This window comes from Miniopterus schreibersii (assembly GCF_964146895.1).
Source record: "Miniopterus schreibersii genome assembly, chromosome: 14".
Lineage (NCBI taxonomy): Eukaryota > Metazoa > Chordata > Mammalia > Chiroptera > Miniopteridae > Miniopterus > Miniopterus schreibersii.
This window is the reverse complement of record NC_138114.1, coordinates 15,201,017-15,223,081: the sequence shown is the minus strand read 5'-3', so window position 1 is coordinate 15,223,081 and position 22,065 is coordinate 15,201,017. Positions and strand designations below refer to the sequence as shown.

General features: G+C 41.7%; 1 protein-coding gene across 1 annotated transcript in view; it reads left to right on the top strand.

The window, feature by feature from the left end:
* Positions 1 to 22,065, top strand: part of LRMDA (leucine rich melanocyte differentiation associated) — a 979,155-nt gene that overhangs the window by 340,352 nt on the left and 616,738 nt on the right. The gene's annotated exons all lie outside the window — the stretch shown is intronic.

Here is a 22,065-nt window from a genome sequence, read left to right as displayed (position 1 = left end):
AGCTGAGAATATCTGTTTTGTAAAGTTCCCCAGCTGAGTTCCCTGCAAACCAAGTTTGAGGACCACTGCTCCAGAATTAAGGAGTCTTGCCAAGTCAGAAGGACCTTAAGTCTGTCTTTGTTTTTTCCAGAATAGTGTAGGGTTTGTATCTTGAGAGGTCAGGATAGTCTTTGGGTGGATCTAGAAAAGAGATGCCTTTTGGCTTTACAGGTCCATTTGAGAAACTGATATTCTCCAGAAATTACACAATATACATTTTCTTTAGGTTGTATTCTGGTATTACATGGAAACAGTCTGTATGCAATTTTGGATGCCCAAAGTTCTCCCATCCTGAACGGTGGGTTGAAACTCTCGGCTAGAATACAGGGTTATGTCCTTGTTGCTCACTCTCACTGATCACACTGTGCTTGTTTCAGCAGTTGTGTTGGAGGGACAATCAAGGTATTACTAGTAGATAATGTCCCAGAGAAAGCTCTGCTTGGCGGAAGTGCTGGTTCTTCATCATGTTGAACACCTTGGTGGAAATTGAAGCATGTGGCTCCCAATATAGATAATTAATTCACTTGCCACCATTGGAAAGCATTGGTATTCCTGAATTTGTGTCTCTGTGTTCATTAGAATGCCTGGCACCCTTCCGTTAGCCTTAGCCTTAGCCTTACACGTGTGAGTTATTTGGAAGCACTTTCTGTGCAGGGAGAAAAGTGAAGAGCTTCCTTTTCCTGGGCACAGGGACGTTGAGCTTGAAGACCCTGCTTTTCTGTCTGGTAGGCAGGTCTCTAACATGGATGGCTCACAGAAACATGGCTTTATCTTGTGTTTTTTGTGTTGTTGTTTTTTTGAGAGTTTTTCATAGGCATGAGTCACCCACCAGACCACACATCAGCTGTCATCTGCCCAATGTTTGTGTCATTTTGGAGGAGACGAGTGTAAACTGAGAAAGTCTCCCTGCTTGTATTCCTGGGTGGTACTTAAGCTGCCGTGCATTCTTTTCTGGGATTTATTAGTTAATGATTTTCTTCTCAGTAAACATTTGTAGCATATTTAGTGTGCTTTCCTAAAGAGACGGGGAAATAATTTGGCAGCCTTTTCAGTGCTATTGGACTTTTGTTTTTAATCTTAGGACACCATTTTCCCACTCATCCATTCAGAGCTGCTTTCCTTTCCCTAGCCTCGGCCCTATCACCTGAGTGTTCATGTTTTTCCTCTAAGACAGGGATACCAGCCGAGTGCAGGCAGCTGGTTGACACAGCCAGATCAAAACCCTTTGAATTCTGAAAATGATTCCCCTCTTGGTATCGAGCCTAGTGATAAAAGCAAAGCAGTTGTCATCTGGAAAACAGAGCTGTGTACATGGCAGAGCCTTTCCAATTAGCACACTTAAGATGCGTGTTAGAAATGATGGGAAATGGGATGTTACGGAGTGAAATGTGGGTAATAGGGCTTTAAATTTTCATGTTTCAGTTGATTTTTTTTCTATTGTAGTTTTAAGAAAATTGTTGTGCATTATTGGAGCTCCTAAGTGCATCTTAACATTGATCTTTCTGTTTACAATAATATCTTCCAAAACCACAGAAATGTTGGTCATGAGAAAGCCTGTATCCACTGGTTTTCCAAGTAGAGAAGGAGTAATCTACTAATTCAAAATACTCTGCTACCAACTAACACATCAGTTTAGGCCACTCTCCAGGTGGCTTTACTGCCTGCTACTAGCAACTGGTTTGATGGAATCCCTGAACCAGCAGCCTGGCATTTTTTATGTTCACCACACCCAGCCTCAGAAATGAATTCTGTCCACACACACATAGAAATAAAAGGCAAATGTCCAGCATAAACCAATTGGTTTGTTATATGAAAGTATCATATCAAATTTGCTTAGATATGTGAAATGCTTACCAGAATGTGGATGCCTGGCATAGGGCCTGGTATATAGTACTAATGCTAGCTGTGGTAGATGTAATTAGTGCTCACTAATATTTCTAATGTGTTTTCCTTCTGTGTTTATAGGAGAGTTACATATCCCTTCCCTTTGAGGTCAGGTGTGCCTTGCTTTGGTCAATCCAGTGGGAGCAGAAGTGATTTGTGCCACCTTTAGAGAAAAGTACTTAAGACCCAGTACACAGTGAGTGCCCCTTTCTTATGCTAAGGCAAATCCTAAAGTCTTTTATTGAGAAACCAGCATTATAAGATGTTGGAGACTCTGTTAGTGTGGATTCCTAAGTGACTGCAACTGAGCAGTGAACCATCCATACCAGTGAACCTGCACATCCAGAGAGAAATAACTCTCAGTTGTTTTAAGCTACTTGAGATTTAAAGCTTGTTTGTTATTGCAGTATAATCTATCCTATCTTGGATGATATAGTAATTAACATTTACTCCGTGCTATGTGCCAGGTACTTAAAGTACTTGATATATATTAAGTCATTTGATGATCACTATAACACTGTGATAAAGGTGCTGCTGTTATCCCCATTTTGCAGGACAGATAACATGTGCTGAGGAGCTAAGTCACTTGCCTAAAATTACATTGCTCTTAGGAGCAGAACTGAGATTTGAACCCAGGCAGTCTGGAAAATATTCAATAAACGGTGAATGAATGAGTCAATATTAGAGAGAGTTCTATGATTTGGTGGAACATACTGTATTTTATGTGGTATCATTGGAGGGGGTAACCAGTTGGCATTATCTGTCCAGATAGCTCTAGCTGCCTGTCATTTTGCCATTATAATTATTTTTAGGTCATGAATTTTTATTATTTTATTTTATATTTGTCTTTTAGCAAAATAGTACTATGGTTGACAATGTCCTATAGAGGTTTTATAAGGCCTGGTGCTCCATAAGAGCACATGAGTCACCAGAAGGGAAGTCAGGGACTCCAGGGGAAGTCAAGGAACCAAGGACTCATAGACACTAGTGGCTGGTGTGTTGTGCTGTGAACACAGAGAAACAGGCTTTCTTGTGGGGACTCCACCTGTGGAGTTGACCCATACTCTTGGAAGATAAGTGGGGGATAAGATGACTTCAGGTCTGTTTATTGCTTTAGAAAGGCAGGCAGTTTTCTTACATGGGCAAAAAGAAGAGTTGCAGTGTGGCAGGGGAGCTCCAAGGGGTGTGATTTTGCTTAGTTGTTCAAATATGTTCTGGTCATCCATTCCACTCCTCTGTCTCCACTCACACATACTCTTATACCGAGTCAGCTGAAGGCATTGGCCAAGGATCTTTTGGTTGTGACAGAAATCTCCTCAATCCTGCCTGAGCAATAAACAGGAATTGGCATAGGGTCATCTTATGGAACCCCAATGATAGATGCTCAACCAGCCCTCATGGAGGCCTGGAACAAGAGCCTGGAAAGCTCCTTAGAGTCACATGTCCCTCCTTCAATTCTTGGAGGTTGAGTAGAGCTCTTCTTAGTTCTCTCAGTATGTTTGCTTTTACTCCCCCACCCTGTTAACTTTCTCTGCTTCCATATGTTCATGGACAAACACTGCCATAATATGGCTCCTGAGCCTGTGGACCTTCTGTTCACATACCTATTAGAGACTGATAAGCAGCATTAACTCTCAGTTCTACAAACTGGAAGGAGAAAATTTGGTCCATGTTGAGTCATGGTCTCCTCCTGGCTTTGTAAGCCATGGTGGTGGGATCAGATCTGTCATTTATTCAGCAATATATGTTGAATGCCTAGGATGTGACAGTCATGATGTTAAATGCTGAGGACATGAATATGAGTAAAGGGATGCCTCTGTCCTTGAGATCCTCATGCTTTGGAGGGGACTGTGAAGCCATAACTCAATCCAGAATATCCAAGGAGACCCACGCCTAACAGTTACAAAGAGTCACATTTTGTTTTCATATAAAGAAGGTTTTGATGGTGTTATGAGCTGCTCTTGTAAGATGACAAACTCTCTGATGCTTAAATTCTTTAATCTGAGGTAGGTTGATTATGTCTATTGCAGGATGTTATCTGAGGAAATTCTCTCCTACTCAACAGGTTAGACTAGATGACCCCTGTTCTATGATTCTGTGATTTTATGATAAACCAGGTGATACAACTTATGAGAGTTATAGAAATGAATAGGGAAGAAATATGTGCTAGCCGTGGTCAGAAAAATCACCTTGGATTAATTGGGACTTGAATTTGGCCCTAAAAAGGGGGAGAGAGTGAATAGAAAGAAGGAAGAACATATTCTTTTTTTTTTTTTTTTTAAATATATCTTTATTGATTTCAGAGAGAGGAAAGGAGAGAGAGAGAGAGAGAGAGAGAGAGATAGAAACATCAATGATGAGAGAGTCATTGATTGAGCCCACAACCCGGGCATGTGTCCTGACCAGGAATCAAACCCCGATTGCCTGGATCCCAGGTCGACACTCAATCACTGAGCCACGCCTGGCCGGGCAGGAAGAACATATTCTAAGCTGACAGAGTAAAATGTATAAAGACAAAGATGCAGGATGTGGTATGCATGAGAGAGAAGAGACACATCTATTCTGTCTGTCAGGAAGCTGAGGGGAGGTATAACAAGTTGAATTTTAGAGGATGTTAGTGTGATGAGATTAGGAAGTTGGATTTATAGTTATACTATTGTAGAACTGGAGGACACTTGTAGGTAGAATACTCTACTGTAATAGAAGACTCAAGAAAAAGTGGCTTAAGCAGGAAGGAGATTTTATTATTTCACACAAGAAGAAAGCTGAGTTAAGCAGTTAAGGGATTGATCCAGCAATTGACATCAAGGACCAAGACGCCTTCCGTCTTTCTCTCTGCCAACCTTAGCATATTGGCTTGGAGCTAGGGCTTGTTTCCTCGTAGCCACAACCTGAGTGTGACAGTTGTATGAATCACAGATGGAAACACAAGGCTATGTCAAAGTGGGGAGGGGTGTTTCAGTGCATCCTTTTTACCTCCCTGTGTGTCCTGTAGACCACGATTCATCGCATGCCCACATCTTAGCTTTAGGGGAGGGTGAGATAGAGGAAGGAAAACTGCCAGCAAAGAGTTGGGGTGGGGGTGGGGGGTCTTGGGTAAGGGTTGTAGGGTCAGCAGTGCCAGTAGCGTGGGTCATCTTGTATCATCTAATTCCACAGGTAATTTTATACAATAACTCTCATATGTCTGGTATCATATGCTAAGCACTCTTCAATGTTCCGTTCTTACTCTTTTCAACAATCCTTCCAGTTGGGTGGTATCATTCTCATTTACTGCTGAGGAAACTGAGTGGTGTGTGGGTGACTTGGATAGTTAGCATCTAGTGGTATTAGATCTTATTGAATCATAGAGTGTTAGTCTCAGGTTTGAGAGGGCTTTAGGCCAACATCTTCCCCTCCTCCAAAGTTGTCTATTCCCACCCCCAACGTCCCTACCATGTGGCAACAGAGCCAACTCTTGCATACTTGCAGGGATGGAAGTTTCCTGATTACTGGTCCAGTGTACTTTCCAACTCACATTACTGGCAGAGTACAGACCTGTCATGGGATAGAGGAGAACTGGTTTTCTTCTGTGGTTCCCCTCTACATACCCGGGAGGGTTCTTTTATAGACGCTGGTTGCTGCTACTAGTGACGTCGTGGTGGCTGGCATTGTAGGGCATGCTAAAACCCATTAGTGGGTGCTCAAGTCCACTCACGGTAAAGTGGGGGCCATGACAACAGCTAGTGTGGCCTCCCTGATTTCCCTAAGCCGGAGACCTGTGCCAGGTATTGCTATTTTCTGTTTGCAAAATGTTAGCTGAAACAAAGGGCTGTTTTGTTTGGTTTGTGTTTCCTTGTGGAAAAGATTACTTTAGGCACATTTTAGAAAATGCTTTTAAAAAGAATCTTGTGTAAGTTGAAAACATAGGGATAGAAAGAAAATGTCTTGATGGCTTTTTATTACAATAAAAATTGGGGTAAAAGCTCTCTCAACTTCCTCCCCCCTTTACTCTTACTAAACAAACCTTGTCTGTGGGAGGATTATGTTTAAACAACAGGGGCAGAGATGGGAAAATGGCATTATTTGGGGACCCTCGTACTGAGAAGGTCACCCCCAGTGACATTTCCTGAGTATTTGTCAAAATTAAAGAGGCACTTGCAGAATGAGCGTTTGTTATTGGTGGTGTGGGAAGGGGTTACCTAGAGACCCAACAGAAAGCACTTTGAGTCTGTAACATGAAAGGGAGGGGAGAGGAAGCAAAATGCAAGTAGTGAAAAGATTGCTTTTTTTGTAATTTTTTTTGGAAAAACGCTTTTAGTGTTCAATTGTTCCCCTCAAATGCCTTTAAATTTGCCTCATCGTTTTTGACTAACAAAACGGCCTGTTGTGGAGAAGTCCAGTGATGGGAAATGTGCCTTCTAAACGTTCCCCAGAGAGGTTGGGTGATGCACTAGGGACTCCTGGGGTTGGCAGCCGCCTCTCTGCTGATGTCCTAGGTATGTTAGTGCCTTGGGACAGGTCTCTGGAGGAGATGAGGCAGGTGGCCCCCTCTGGTGGTCAGGAGGACCCTGACTGTTTTTCCACGTGGTGCCTAAAACAGGCAAGGAAGCGGGCAATTTAGACTCTCACTGTCACACGTCTTCGTTGCAGCCAGTAAGGGCCGCCTGTCAGCAGTTGACTTGGGGGGAACAGAGCTGTGTTATAGGTGGGAAGCACACTCCAGACTGAGTGGAGAGAAGCACACAAAATATCTCATCAACATTTTTTTATTTTGTTTACATGGTGAAACAATAATCTTGTGAATATATTAGATTAAATAAAATATATTTTAAAAACTATTTTTACCTGCTTCCCTTCACCTTTTTAATGTGGCTACTAGAAAATTTTAAATTATCTTCATGGCTGGCATTTCTCATGGCCAGCAGTGGTCTAGATCAGGGTTTAGCAGAAACTATGGCCCCTGCCTGTTTTTGTAAATCAGGTTTTATTGGCATTTGTATTGTCTCTGTCTCTTTTCATGCTACAATGGCAGCGTTGTCTAGTTGAAGAGACTCTATGGCTCACAGTGCATAAAGATTTATTATCTGGATCTTTACAGAAAAAAAGGTTGCTAAACTCTGTTCTGAGGGATTCTGGAAGACATGGTAGGACCAGTCCAGGCAGCCCTGAGCCTTGCCCCTGTGAGTCACTCCCTCAGGCAAGGGGAGAGAACCAAGGATTCCCCTCATGTTTTAGGGGTGCTGCAGGCATGTCCCAGCCTATTCTCTCTAAACAAGTTGTAAACTTAACCCCAGCTCGCTACTAGAAGTCTGGAAAGAGAGATTGTAGAGCTAGAAAACTGACTGTAAGTGGAGGGCCGGGTTAGGACCCTTTACCATCCATTGAAGGAGTATGGAAACACTGTTGCTGACAGAGTTATGACTGATAGTAGGAGCAACCATGTGACTTAAGGGGCTCACCTGCCCTAAGGAGCAGCTGGTGTAGATTTCAATAATTTTGGGTCCTAGAGGTATTTAGACCTAAGGACTCCCATTAGCAAGAAGCTATTTCAAGGGGATTTGTAATCTTAACATTTTAGTTATCAGCTGACACCTTGGTAGATGAGAATTAGCAGGCTAAGTGTAGGCTTTGGAGAATTGTAAAGACTGGAGAGGGGAGATGGAACACAAGGACAGGAGGCACAAGAACCCTGAGCTGACCTTACCTAGACCATAGCCTTCTCCTGAGGCCCACCTGTGGGCAAGGGCCACAGGCGAGGTGGTGGCGGTGTGTGGGGGGGTGGATAATAAAGTCTGTTCCCAAGTGCAGATTGTCCTCACGCTTCCTTAAAAATTCCTTCCCACTTTCTCCCCCCAAGAAGAAATGCATGTCCCAGGATAGACCCTGAATCAGAATCAGATATACCACAAGTTTTGGGTGGTACCGGTGCCTGCCAGCATAGGGCAAAGTGTGTTACAGTGAACGGAGTACAGTATTCAGAATGAATTACAGGATGTTAGGCATGGGATTTACCACCTATAGTAAACAGGGCTTCCCACATGGTGTATTTCTGCTGTGTTGGTTAGTTATTAACTGCAAAAAAGGGGAAATTCATTTACAAGACATGCCCATTTTTTATGAGGTAAGGCTGCCTGGAGATGCATGGCATTTTAAAGCAAACAAATTCCTGGGAGAGCCCAAGCTTGCCACCCAGAACTGTGGCAAGGAATAAAAACATTTACACCAGTTTAATATGAATGGTTGAAAAAAATATCTATTGCACAATGAACATGATATATGAAACCATAACCTACTCTTGTGTAGTAAGCAACAGCACCATTCACCTAACAGATTACTATTCGAGTTGACATTATTCTGCATCTTTTCGATCTTCTCTTGCCAAGTGCTGGAGACTGTCAGAGAAAGCCTGCCAGATGCATAGGCACTGTTGGCCTGGGGGTTGAGAGCTCGTGAGACTCCTGAAGGCAGAGGTTACCCAGTGACCCCCGTGCTGCAAACTATAGTGGAAATCAAAGGGTGACAGCCAACATAAACAGCGGCTGCACACGGAACGCCAAAGTAAAGACAGACAGAGGTGGGACTGTCTCTGTCTCCTGCCCCCTTTCTAGTCTATAAAATGGAGCTTATTTCCTGTCTTCCCAATAGAAGAAAAAGTGCCATGTGGCTTTTGGGGGCCTCAGAAGTGATTCTTGTTTCATTCTTATAACACAGGTGGAATTTGGCCTCTTCAAAAATTATTAAGAATTGACTCTTGCTTAATCCTGCCATGATTTGTCTGCTACGTATTGGATGCTAAGGCTAGAGGAATCTTAGGAGACTCTTTGGTATAACTTTCTCTTCTTTCTCAGATGAAGAAACTGAGGTCTCAGGTTAATTGCCTAAAGCCAAATCCTTGTTAAGTGAAGGGCTGGTCCTAAGAACCCAAATATCCTAACCCCCTGGTAGAGCTCCTTCTGTTCTACCTTTCTGCTTTTGTTCACACACACACAGTTTCTTGGAATTGCTGATTTTAAAACATAGAGCACAGTTGACACCTGAGCAATGCACAGGGTAGGGGCGCAGTTGAAAATCCATGTCTAGCTTTTGACTCCTCCCAAACTTAACTGCTAACAGTTAACTGCTACTGTTGAGTGGAAGCCTTACTGATAACACAGTCCATTAACACGTATTTTGTATACTATACATATTATATACTGGATTCTGACAATACAGTAAGCTAGAGAAAAGAACATGTTATTAAGAAAATCATAAGGGAGAGAAAATACATTTATAGTACTCTGTGTATTTATTGAAAAAAATCCATGTATAAGAGAACCCTCACATTCCAAACCCATGTTGTTCAAGGGTCAACTGTAATGACAAATGACCCTTGGTTTGGTCCCTTTGTCATTTGATTTGCAAATGCTCTGGGTCATTGTCCATAGTAAGATACCTTACCAGGCTGGCTCCTGTTTTGAATCTGTTTTATGATTCAGATGCTGTAAAGCTCTTTCTTTTAAACTATTGTCTTTAAAGTTTTATAGTTCAGTTTACTGTGCGTGATGGTAACAGTTTTGTATTTGGGCAGATTAGCATAGTTTGGGAGTTTTAGAGAATTAACTTCACCATCCAGTACACTTGTGGCATATTTAAATAAACCAGAGAGGCCAATCCTTACATAGCAAAAGAGGTTCTCTGCAGTGTAAAAATATGGGCTTTGACATTTCTGCAATGTTTAAACTCTCAAAAATTTTATTCTGATGTTTTATCTCACATCCCCAAACTCTTTAATTTAAGATCGCCATAGAACTCTTGCTTTGTATTAATTCCATTTCATTTGTGTATTTTATGTGTTTAGTGGTCATATTTGAAAAACATCTCTTGTGAGTGCTCTGTATAATTTTGGCAGAAAATCCCTTTTTTGTGTTTCTGCAATGATCCCCTGGGATCATTTTTGCATAAATCCAGCCTTCTATTTTCAGATACAAATCTGTTGTACAGATGATTCTTCTTAGAAGAAAAGATGCATTTGTAGCTGAAAAATGTAAATTACTTTTCATGGAAAATACCTCTCTGGGCCCCCATTTCCAAAATGCGATGATTGCACATTGCGTGTTTTTGTGCATGCTCAGGAGATGGTTCTCCTTACAATTAGGAAAATCTTGGTTGTGTGGCAGGTAGGATGTAGTGACATGGCTGTTTTTGCCACCTAGGCAAGTGAGTGGTGGTGCCAGAGGAAAAAACAAAAGACCTAATGTGCATGTGACACTTAGCTAAGGGGCAAGGGCTTTGGTTTTGAAGGGGAAGGGGCCGGGGAGTGCCATGAGCATTGTTTACAGTGTGGTATGTTAGCAGAGGGCCTGTAGGCCTGGGGTGATTTAAATATAATTATTACCCCCTGTTTGCAGTTCATCCGTTCATCCTTGCTTTTGCTTTTTCATGCAGGATTCCAAGATTTATTTGGTGTTATGTGGAAGGGATTTTGGAACAATACCCTGCCCATCACAAGTATTATGAAATAGGGAAGGACAGCAGAAACATCTTCCTAGAACATCTTCTGTTCAGTACAAGGGTTACTAGTGGAGGTACACTGGGCACTGCTGTAAAGCAAAGTGTAAAATCAATGTATTCAGATCTGTGCCAAAGAAAGACTTGAGTTTGAGAACATTTACATCTGTTTTCAATAATTCCTCACATATGTTGCAGAATGTACGTTATCCATCTTGTTATCCAGGAAATAACATTTGTTGCAAACAGTTTGCCAATTCGTAATTTTATTGAATTTGTTTATCATGCTGTGGCTTCATATGAGGTCTGAAAGATGGTGATCTTCGGTGTTCCAGCTGTTGTAACATTCTGCAGCGGGGCCTTAGCGCCGGGATGGGCTGGAATTCGGTGCAGTGTTTGGGCTTTCTTACAACTGCAGTTGACCGGCCGCCATTGTTGATGGGCAGTTATTTGGGGGGAATACAGAATAATGTGCTTTGCTTGCACACCCTCAAACCCATGTTCATCTCTGGCTTTTAAATCCAGTCTGGGAACTGGTGTGTTGAATAGCACTCCTGTTTGCCCTATACTGTCTCCTTGAAACCTGCCCAAACCTTCAAACTGTTCGTATTTAGCTTGAGAGGACACCTCTCCCCAGAAAATAATAAGAAGATTCTTTAGAACCATCCCAAACTATCTCTAACCTGCAAACAGTAGAGTTTCTTCCACAGATATAAATATCTTTCGCTACATAAATATTATCATCTTCTTAAGAAATTGTTAGTAGATGAAAACAAGTTCAACCAGGTCTAATTTTATCATTTTCTTATTTTCTTTAGCAGCTTTTTCTTTTCTGAGGTTTAGGTTGTCTTTGCCAAAACTGAGAAGGAGGAAAAAACCCCAACAACCTTGAAAGCTCTTTCAATCTGAATTATTCCTTAATGTTTTTAATGGTTTATTATAACCACACAAATGTGATCTTGGGGCCATTTGGAAGTTATTGACTTTCCTTGGAGATGAGACTTGGCATTTTTCAAACCTGAGTTTGCTTTTGTGGCCTGGACGTTGCAAGGCACATATATTTGGAGGGCTAAAGATTATGCCCCACCAAGACGTTTTGTCAACCTGACCTTCTCCACTCTTACGACGCTGCGCACACAGCAGTAATCTCTGCCGAGGAGAGCAAATAAAGTGAAGAAATATAGCGGTACGTGTTATTTTTACATCCTAAAGTAAATTCTCCAGCATTAAGGCCGACTGGGAATTTTCATCTCAGGGTTCTCACGAACGCTGCTCTGCTTTGCCGTTGTCCTCTCGAATCTCTTTTTATTAGAAGTCTTTGAGGCAGGTATTTCTAGCAGTAATTTACTCAGCCAGACAGATAAGTGAGACGTGGAACTGTGGACACATGGGGCCGGGAGGAGCCTTTCAGGGTCAGCCGGCCCTGCCACTCTGCCTGCAGGGTTAGATACTGTGTCCAGTCAAGGTAAAGGAGTAGTTCAGTTATATTTAGAGGACTTGTGTCACCAAGAGTTTCTGTGACAAGGTGAATTCTAGCATTTGATTCAAAAGTTAGCAAAATGAACATTCTTTGAATGTCTTTTGAGCCAAGTGACTTTTGATGGTCTGCTGAGCCCTTTTGATGGGCGATCATCCAGAAATCACAGAAATCCAAGGTGGGACTTGTGTGGGCATCTTTCTAGCTTCCCACCTCAGAGAAGGAATCCAGTGGATGCCAGCCAGCCAGCTGATTGGTCTCCTGCTTGCACCCTACAAGTGGTGAGGAGCTCAGTACTTCGAGGGGCAGCTGGACATGAACAACTCTTATGAGAATCTTTTCTGTTTGGATGGGATGCCTGTGGTCCTGCAACTTCTCTCAGTTGGTCTCAATTCCGAGATAAGCCATTTTAAAAAATCATACTTTGATGAGAAAAATGAGAATTCTAGAATATTAAAAGAGCAAAGTCACTTTTCCCACTTTTCTTTTCACCCCATTCATCTGTTCTGAAACAACCCCCAAGGTCAATCCTGTCCTTTTAAAGAAGAAAATAGATTTTAATACTTTTGAGGCTTTCATGAGCTCTCTTAGGTTTTCAGGAAGAAGGATTTAAATAAATTAATCAGTTCTTCCCTAAGTTCTTTGTTCTTCCTCACATTCTTTGGGGTAAAGGATTCTGTCTTATGGGTGTTAAATTTTCGTTGGTACCTAGCTCAACTTGGCCTGTCAAACAAATGCCTGTTGAGTGAACGTTGAATGCATACACTTTTGAATAAGCCAGATCTTTTGCTGTTGAGGGATGTTAGTTGGCTGCTTGTGTACCAACTTTATTTGGTTCATTTTTCCCTGATATTGGCTTTAGACATGTCTATTCATCCCATGTCTAATCAAAAGGCTTTTCTTCTTCCAACTCCTTTCATCACAGATGTTCTCTGATCAGTTAGTTATGCAGTTACTTGGCAGCATGGCAGAGTGGGAAGTGTTTTGGGGTCCCATCCCAGCCACTTACCTGTTTATGAGGATTATCTGGGAAAATGCATCTAACCCTTTTAAATGTCCATTAAAATTTTTTTAAATTTATTGATTGATTTGAGAGAGATTTGGGGGGGGTAGAGAGAAACATCAGTTTGTTGTTCCACTTACTTGTGCATTCATTGGTTGATTCTTGTATGTGCCTTGACTGGGGATTGAACCTACAACCTTGGCGTATTAGGACGACACTCTGACTGAGCTACCTGACCAAGGCTAACTGTCCATTTCAATACCCTTTCTTGAGGGGCTCTTGTGAGCAGAATGGTCTGTATGAAAGCTCGACAAACCCATCAGGTACTCAGGAGGTAGAGGTGAGCATTATTTTGCTTTAGTTTGCTCACATTTCACCCTAAGTCTCTTGCTGATCTTTGTGCATATTAGGGATTTGGGTCCTGTCTTCAGGTGTCTGCATTTTTGTGACCTTTGATTCTGAGATCCCATATACATCACCAGTCTCTCCCTAGTTTCCTGGATAAATAAGGTTCCACATATCACAGGTGTTCTGTGGAACTACCCTTTAAAAATATTTTCTCCCTCTGTCCTCTAAACTACTGAAATGGCTACAAAAAGTTTAAACATTTTGATATCTAGTTTTGGAATCTCCCAGCCAATCTCTTGCACCTGAAAATAGCACAGAGTATGTTGTCTAATGCTTCCTGATTTTAATCAGAAAACATAATTATCCTATTTTGGCATGTGTGGAATACCTGACTGGAACAAGAAAGAGAAGAGTTTTACAGAGCTAATGCAACCAGGTATTACAGCATGAGAGACCCTGAAGAGATCTCACACTCCAGGGTTTCTGCCTATTATGGTGTAGTAAGAAGATTTAGGTTGTTTCTTGCCACTTTCAAGGGCTGTGATCTCTCCAAAAGTAATCATTTGTGGTTCAGGCCTTCTCCTAGATAGACTCTTCTCTCCCTGCTACATTAGTATCCTATTGTTGCTGTAACAAATTGCCACAAACTTAGTGGGGTAAAACAACACACGTATGTTTTCTCTGTCTCCCAAAGATTTACATCAACCACAAATAAAAAATTACTTTCATCTTATCTCAAGGTCCCTAAAAGTCTCAACCATTACAGCTTCAAGTCCAAAAATCTCATTTAAGTCTCATCAGCTCAAATCTCATGATCTTCAATAATGTATATTAGTTATTGATGAGGCTCTGGGTATAATCCATTCTTGGACAAAATTACTCTCTATTTGTGGACCTGTGAAAGTAGAAATAAACTATTTTCTCCCAAAATACAATGGTGGGGTATGCATAGGATTTCAGATTTAGACATTCCATTCAAAAAGGGAGAAAGTGAAAGGAAAAAGAGTCACTCGCTAGTCCCAAGCAGTTTTTAAATTCAGCAGGGCAAGCTCCCTTAGGTTTTAGGGTCTGGGGGTGACCCTCTGTGGCTTGAGGATCTGTCTCTGGGTCTGTGCTCTACCTTGAGTCTGAGCTCTGCCCTATGGGTCATCCTCCCTTTTTCATAACGGTAGGGTGTGTGCGTGAAAGTTGCAGGTGAGTAGTTTTATCAGCCTGTCTCCTGTTTGTGGAATTTTGGTTACCTGACAGTGTTCTTTCATTCTGTTGTTGTTGTTCCTTTCAGTCTAAGCTGTCAGTGTTTCTGCTGATATAACATTCTCAAAAACCTTGTGGTCTCCTATTATTTCATGGGATTCATTCCAGGAGACAACAGTGTCCTCCACAGTTGTTTCCTGGATAATCCCATTTCCGTTTCTGGCTTCTGCTGAGATGGTTGAGGGAATTCCTGAGTCACATGCCTAATCTTGTTAAGAGTTCTCTTTGTGAATAAATCCTCTGATCTCTCTATTCTCCTGAGAGGCACTAGCCAAAGGTTGTCCTGTTACACCCTTGGCTTTCTCCCCAGAGCATCTTTCCTGATAGTGTATCTCCTAATTTTAGCACCTTTTGCAAACTGGATAGGCTGAGAATTATCAAGCTTTTATTTTTTTTTATAACAGCTCTTCAATTTATCATTTTCTTGCATTTTATGATAAGCAGCAAGAGGAATAGGCTACACCTTCAACATTTTGTTTGGAAATCTCCTCAGCTAAATAGCCAACTTTATTTCATACAAGTTTTGCTTTCCGTCTAACTGTAGGACACAACTCAGCTAATCTTTCTGGCCCTATAACAGGGATCTCCTTTCTTTCGGTGTCCAGTGGTGTGTTCCTCATTTCCTTCTGAGCTCTCACCAGCTGCTCCTTTAATGCTTGTACTCCTACCAACAGTCTATTTATGATGACTTAGGCATTCTCTAAGAGAATATTGGTTTTCTCTACCACACTCCTCACTTCCTTATGAGTCCTCACTTACAGAGTCATTAATGCCAACATATCTACTAACAGTCTGCGTTAGGCAATCTAGTTCTTTCACCATGTTCCTTGAAATTCCTCCAGCTTCTATCCATTATCAAATTCCAAAGTCACTTCCACATTTTTAGGAACTTGTCCCAGCAGCACCCCACTTACAGGTACCAAAATTTGTATTAGTTTTCTACTGCCACTGTAGCAAATTACTACAGAGTTAGTGGTTTAAAACAACACAAATGAATACTCTTAGTTGTGGAGGTCAAAAGTTTAAAATGAGTTTAACAGTGCTAAAATTAAGGTGTGGGTAGAGCTGGTTCTTTCAAGAGGCTCTGTGGGGAGAATCTGTTTGCCTTTTCCAACTTTCAATGACTGCCAGCATTCCTTGGCTTGTGGCCCCTTCCTCTGTCTTCAAAGCCTATTGCTCCATCTTTGTTTTTGTCATCATATGGCCTCCTCCGACGCCTCCTCTGTCCCTTTTTTAAGGATCATTGTGAATACTTGGGCCCACCTAGACAATCCATGGTAACCCTGCCATCAGAAGATCCTTATCTTAATCATATCTGCAAAGTCCCCTTTCCCATGTAAGGTAATAGTCACGGGTTTTGGGTATTGAGATATGAACATATTTGGTATTAATCAGCCTACCATACTGCTGTTCTTTTAGTGTTCCCAGCTTTTAGAAGACTGATAAACAACATGTAGTAGAGGAAGGAACTAATTTAGGAGTCAGGAAACCTAGATTTAAGTCTCACTGGGGCTATTAAAAAATGGCATGATTTAGAACAAGCCATTTTGTTTCTTTGGGCCTCAATTTTGTCTGCTGTAAAATGAGGGGATTAAGCAGTCATTGCCAAGGCCCTTTAGGACTCTCTGCTCTTACAGTTCTTTGGTTCTGGGCTGTCACTGCAATCAAAGTCTTCTTGACAAAGAAGAGATGATGACTTCTAGTTGTCAAAAAGTTAGACATGAATCAACCAAAGTGGCATTGCAGTTGTGTTGAGTTTCTTCTGAGGTGACTGTTCAGTTTCCTGTTGTTGTTCTTGCCAGACTGTGGACCTGTTACAGTCAGCACCCATCAGCTCAGGGTAAAAGCATTATCAAGCACAGTGTCTTTTAAAAGGTACTTGGATGGAATAAAGAGAAAGAATCATGACTGTTCATGTGCTAAGAGGTTGGGATGACTTAAATGGTAGAACCTGAGGTCTGAGTAAAGAGTTTCTTATACTCTCTGAGGTGGAAGTTGTATCCGAGGAAGGATCAGAAGGTATCTCTAAGGTCCCTGTCTCCAACAGGAGAGTGAAAGACCTTCTGAGCAATTGGCTTTTGCTGAATTCCTGCAGGCGCAGACACGGCTGCTGCAGCCAACACATAACCGAGCTCCAGAGAGTTGGAGGTGGCATTGGCTGCTAAGCCCTCGAAGAAATCAGGTCATGAAATTTAAGCAGTGTGTCTAGGAGAGTTCAGAAGAGGAAATTTATTTTTTTCAGCGTGACCTTTGGGACTGTGTGCCACTGGGGGCTCATATGCAATATTGCTGTTGCTTCTAAAGGGCAAGAAGTATGATGGTGAGAATTTGAAAAGAGCTCCTTTTAGTAAGGCCATAGGATTTTTCTAAACTGGCCTGCAAGGGTAGGTTCAATCTTGTGTTTTTGAAAAGAGGGATCTTCTGTTCTGCACTCCGATGAGCACCCTGCCTTTGAGCCTTCATCATTTTACCTTTGTGAATCTCCTCTGCCTGGAAGTGCTTGCCCATATCTTCACGTGCTAACAGTCTTCCCTCCTCTTCAGGGAGTGGCTCGAATGCCAAGCACATAGACGAAGCCTCGTAATTCCCCTCTCTCCAAATGATCCTTGCTTTCTTTTAACCTCCTGTTTTATTTCCAGGACTTAATTTTTAATGGCTTGGTTACAGTAGGTATTCAAATATGTGTGTTTTTTCCTGTCTAGTTATATTATAATGTCAATGAGGAATTTATTTATCTTTGCATCTCTCATAGTACCTGAAGTAGGAGGGGCTTAATATGTATAGAAAGAATGAACAGAATAAAGACCAAACTTCACACTTAAGCACAGACTCATTAGCTATATAAGATTTAATAAATGTATGTGTGTGGATATCTCTATCAGTATACGGTAAGTCTTCACTTAATGTTGATAGGTTCTGTAACTGTAAGCAAAACAGTGAACATTGAAACCAATTTTATCATAGGCTAATTGATATAAGCAAGAGTTAAGTTCCTATTGCATCTCATCAAGGTTATAACAAAATGATGAACATAAGGATGTTACTTGAGCACCTGGGGTCCTGATACTGATATCAATATTGATATAGATAGCAATGACTTAGTGCTGAGCACAGTGCTGAGTATGGGTATGACTCGGCGCGGAAGGGAAGTATGAAATGAAATCCCAGCCCTTAGTAATACCATGTTCTGATTGTAGAAGGGATACAGACAGCATAATATCAGTGAGCAGTGGTGCTGGGTGGGGTTAAATTGTGTGGCACTCCACCTGTGTTTTAGAGAAGAAGATGATCTCTGTGGGCTGGGGTGATTGGGGAGATCATTGTGGAGGAGGGAGAATGTGAGTAGGTCCTTGAAGATATTTGCATCAAACACTTTTAGGCCGGAAGGTCTTTTGTACATGTTAAACATTTTAATGTTTGCTTATATGACAATAGTTAAATTTTTTTTTTTTTTAAGCCTTATCCAAGGATATTTTTCCATTGACATTTTTAGAGAGAGCAGACGGGAGAGAGAGAGAGACTTTGATGTGAGAGAGAGACATCGATTGGTTGCCTACCTCACATACCCCAGCTCTGTCCAGTATCAAGCCTGCAGCCCGTGTATGTGCCCTTGACTGGGAAGTGAACCCTTGACCCTTTGGTGTGAGGGCTGACCCTCTAACCATTGAGCACTGGCCAGGGCAATAGTTATATCTTTAGCATTGGTAGTTTATAAAACAGAATAGAATGAACAAAAGCGGTACAAGTGCGAGATTAATATACACATATTTTTAATATATGGTTTTTATTCTGTCTCCAGCCAAGCTTGTGACAAGTATGGATTTGAAGGCTCAAGAATTCCAAGGCTCCTTGGTGGACTGTGGTGTGCAGGGAACCTGTGGAGTAGGACCTTAATAAATGCCTGTGCTATGTTGATGGGTTTCTGGTTAACATTTCTTGATTTTTATACTTTCAACCAATTCTTAACTGTGTCTGCTAAGGTTTAGCTTCTTTGTTGTTGAGTAGATACCTCCTAAAGCTTTTTGTACCTTACCCTGGAGGCTTTTTTTTTTTAAATTAGATTGAAATGTATTAGCAATTCAGTTAATGAAGTATATAAAAACCACAGTCACTAACGGGGCATTGATTTCAGGGAGAGGAAGGGAGAGGGGGAGAGAGAGAGAGAGAAACATCAGTGATTGGCTGCCTCCCGCACGCCCCCTGCTGGGGATTGAGCCCACAACCCGGGCACATTCCCTGAACGGGAATCGAACTGTGATCTCCTGGATCCTAGGTCAATGCTCAACCACTGAGCCATGGCTGGCCGGGCTAATGGGGCATTTTAAAGAAGGTTGGATGGGAGAAGCAACAAAATTTGATGACTGAAACATTCCCCTTTTCAAATGTTCATAACATTCAGGAGGGGGCAGAAAACCAGAAACCATTGTGGTTAAACTGGTGATATAACAATGCGGCTTTATTGAATATATAATATGATTATTTCATCTGTAAAGTGTTTTGCAATGCATGCTGAGCCAAATGCAATAAAAATACTAATCCAATATTCAGCATTGCAAATATAGAGGAAAAATGTATTGTCTTATGAAATAGAATTTAATATGATTTCCAATGATTCTGAATATTTAATATAGAAGAAATAGCTCACTTTTTTTGCTTTTCCTGCTCCTAACCAAATGATCAGAATAAAAACAATCACTTGAAAGTAAATTCTGAAAGATTATTACTTAACATATTGTGATACCTTTGCTATTTGAACTGTTGGATTCTAGCCAACTTGACCCAATTTAGGTGGGTCATTCAAAATGTGAATTCAGGCTTTTCTGGGATGAAAAAGTTGAACCTCTTGGTTTGCTGAAGTTTCTGAGTTTGTGATCATCTAAATATTACTGTGTTTGTCAAAACTAAGCGAGCGTCTTGGCTTTCATCTGGAGAACAGGGGAGAGATACTACTGCTCAGTTTAACAACTATTTATTCGTTTCCTACTCTCTGATCTAATACATGACATTCTTGGTAACACAGACAGCATTTCCTGAGTTCCTGCCAACTTATTGGTTTAAAATCCTGCCCAGTGAAGAGTAAAGGCATATATTTAAACACCATGCTGTGTGATGGAGATTCCAAGAGTGGTAGGTAATTAGAGAAAGACAGGATTCTGTAGGTGGGATGTGGCCAGCGGTGTTCTGATACCAAAAATTCTAGGCAAGCTGCCCCAGCATGTCCCCTTCAGTCCGTGGCTGGTGGGTGTAGAAATACAATGGATGGTGTGCTGAAGTTTCTGGGGGAGTCAGAGGGAAGGGGGAAAAAATCCTCCAGACCTATCCTTCACTTAGCTTTTTATTTTTAACAAATGAAAAATACGTACAGCAGTTGTCATTTGTTAAAGTGTAGCAGAAAGAGCGAAACAGGCCAGTGGAGGCTCCATCAAGAGCGCTCATTCAGAATGATGAATGGGGCTAAACACACGTTTGTTCGTAAAACTTGCAGAGTGGCTGAGCGTCATTAAGCATGAGAAATAGGTGCAGCATGCTGAGAAGAGAGCAGAGCAAACAGATGCTGTGAATTTTCACAGGCATCCTTCATCCACCAGTCCGTCATTAATATAGTTGAAGGTGATCCTTTCTTTTTATTTAATAAGCACAAACAAAGTACATGTGCTAGGATTCTGCTGAGCACACTTTTTTCCCTCTGTAGAGGTAAGGGCATATATAAGGATGGGGAGGGTGTGTAGACAAATCAACTCTGTGTGCCCATAACACAATAGGAGCTTTGGGACTCCAGCTAGCGTGGGCTACTTCTTTTATTTTTCCTTTTCATTCATCCTGCAGTAACCCCAACTGTACTATCACCCTGCCTGCTACCTAGCAGATTGTCCAGATCCTCTGGAGAGTAAAAAGCTTCATGGCTTCTGACCTTGATAGGTTTTAATTCTACTTCCTTCAGATACGTCCAATTTTTGCAGTGATGCATTACAATTTGTTGGCCAGAAACACTTTTTTTTTCTCTTCATATTGGCAAAACTTCATCGACTACCTGCAACACCCAATTCTACTGCTTTCCTCCCTTCTCTCCCCTTCTACTTCCCAGGCCTTTGAGAGCACAGGTCTTGGCCTGCATGTGTTTACAGGCTTCCTTCACCTCCATGCACAGTCCAGGCGGCTGTTCACAATCCCTTCACTGCTTCCTTGTCTACCATCAAGAAAAAGGGAGCCCTGGCTTTTGTAACCTCATTTCCTAGTCTGTTAAATAAAGATAGTAATGTCTTCTTCCCAGGCTTGGACCAAGTAAAAGCATTCTGTGAACTCTTAGAAAGCACTCTGAGGTTTCTTTCAATGTTGATTTATGATTAATTGAACAATGAGTTCTCTTGATGGCGTTTTCAAGTAGGACTTGTCGTCATATGCTTAAATCCTTGCAGCCTGCTTGCCCCAAGCTTCACATTCAGCACCAGAAATATTGACCTGTGAAGCTGTGTCTGTTTTCATTGTGTGTGTGTACGTATGTGTCTATTTATTTATTCATTTTCAGACCAGACTAGGTGGGGAAAATTCCAAAGCACTGAAACTCTGATTCAGAACTGCTAATGAACTATGAAGAATAAAATAACTTACAATTTTACACTTGCCCCTTCCTTTGCACAAACTATGCATTATTAAGACCTTGAATACCTTACGGCAAAACTGAGGAGCTCTGCAGTAAGTAATTTAGAGTAGAAAGCATCTACCGGTAACCTCATACGTGTTTAACTTGCAACGTTTACTTTTTGAGCATTGTTGCCTCCTGTACATGTTTTGATTTGGTATGTTGGGTTTAGTGTGTTTATTTGTGTGTGCTCTTGTTTAAAGACCTACATGTCACTATCAGAGGGACCTGTTCGTGTTGAAATCACCAACATTGCCAGCGCTTTGTGGCAAGCCTCAGATACTCTCTAGCTCTGGGGGTCACTTTTAGCAGCGTTTATAGACCGCAGTGCTGGGGATTCAGTATGGAGTAAAGAGGTGCATTATTTTAGCTAACACTGAGTGCACATTCTTTCTAGAGGTAACACGCTTGGCTCCCGAAGCCTAACCAACATGATAAAATAATGTGTTACATGCTGGCTGTGTTTTAATCATCTCTTTCCAGGGGCCCCTAACTCTCCAGTGCGACACACGTGTCCTTGGAAACTTTGAGTAACCCTGGATCCTCTACAGTTTATTATGGAACATAAATATACCCTGAGGTTTGAAATGCTATGTTTTGTGTGTGTTGCCCTCAGAAAGAACATACGCACCACATAGACTCCAGCCCATCTGGGAGCCTCGGTCATGGACTGTGGTCACCACATGCCGCCACGCAAACTTGGAGAACCCTGCTGTTCTTTCTCGCCTGCCGTGTGGGCACTTGGCCAAATGCGCAGGGTGGTGGGGAGTGAATGGGGAGACTGCGGGTAGTGTGATTTGTCTTCTCCCTTAATACCCTTTAAGACGTGAAAACCTCTCTGTGAATGAGGTTCAGGAGTAACTGATGTTCCAGTCCAAATGATGACCATTCAGGGACTTTGAGACCCAAGCTTCCTGCAGGTCATCCGTGTGGTGGCACAAGAGGCAGGTA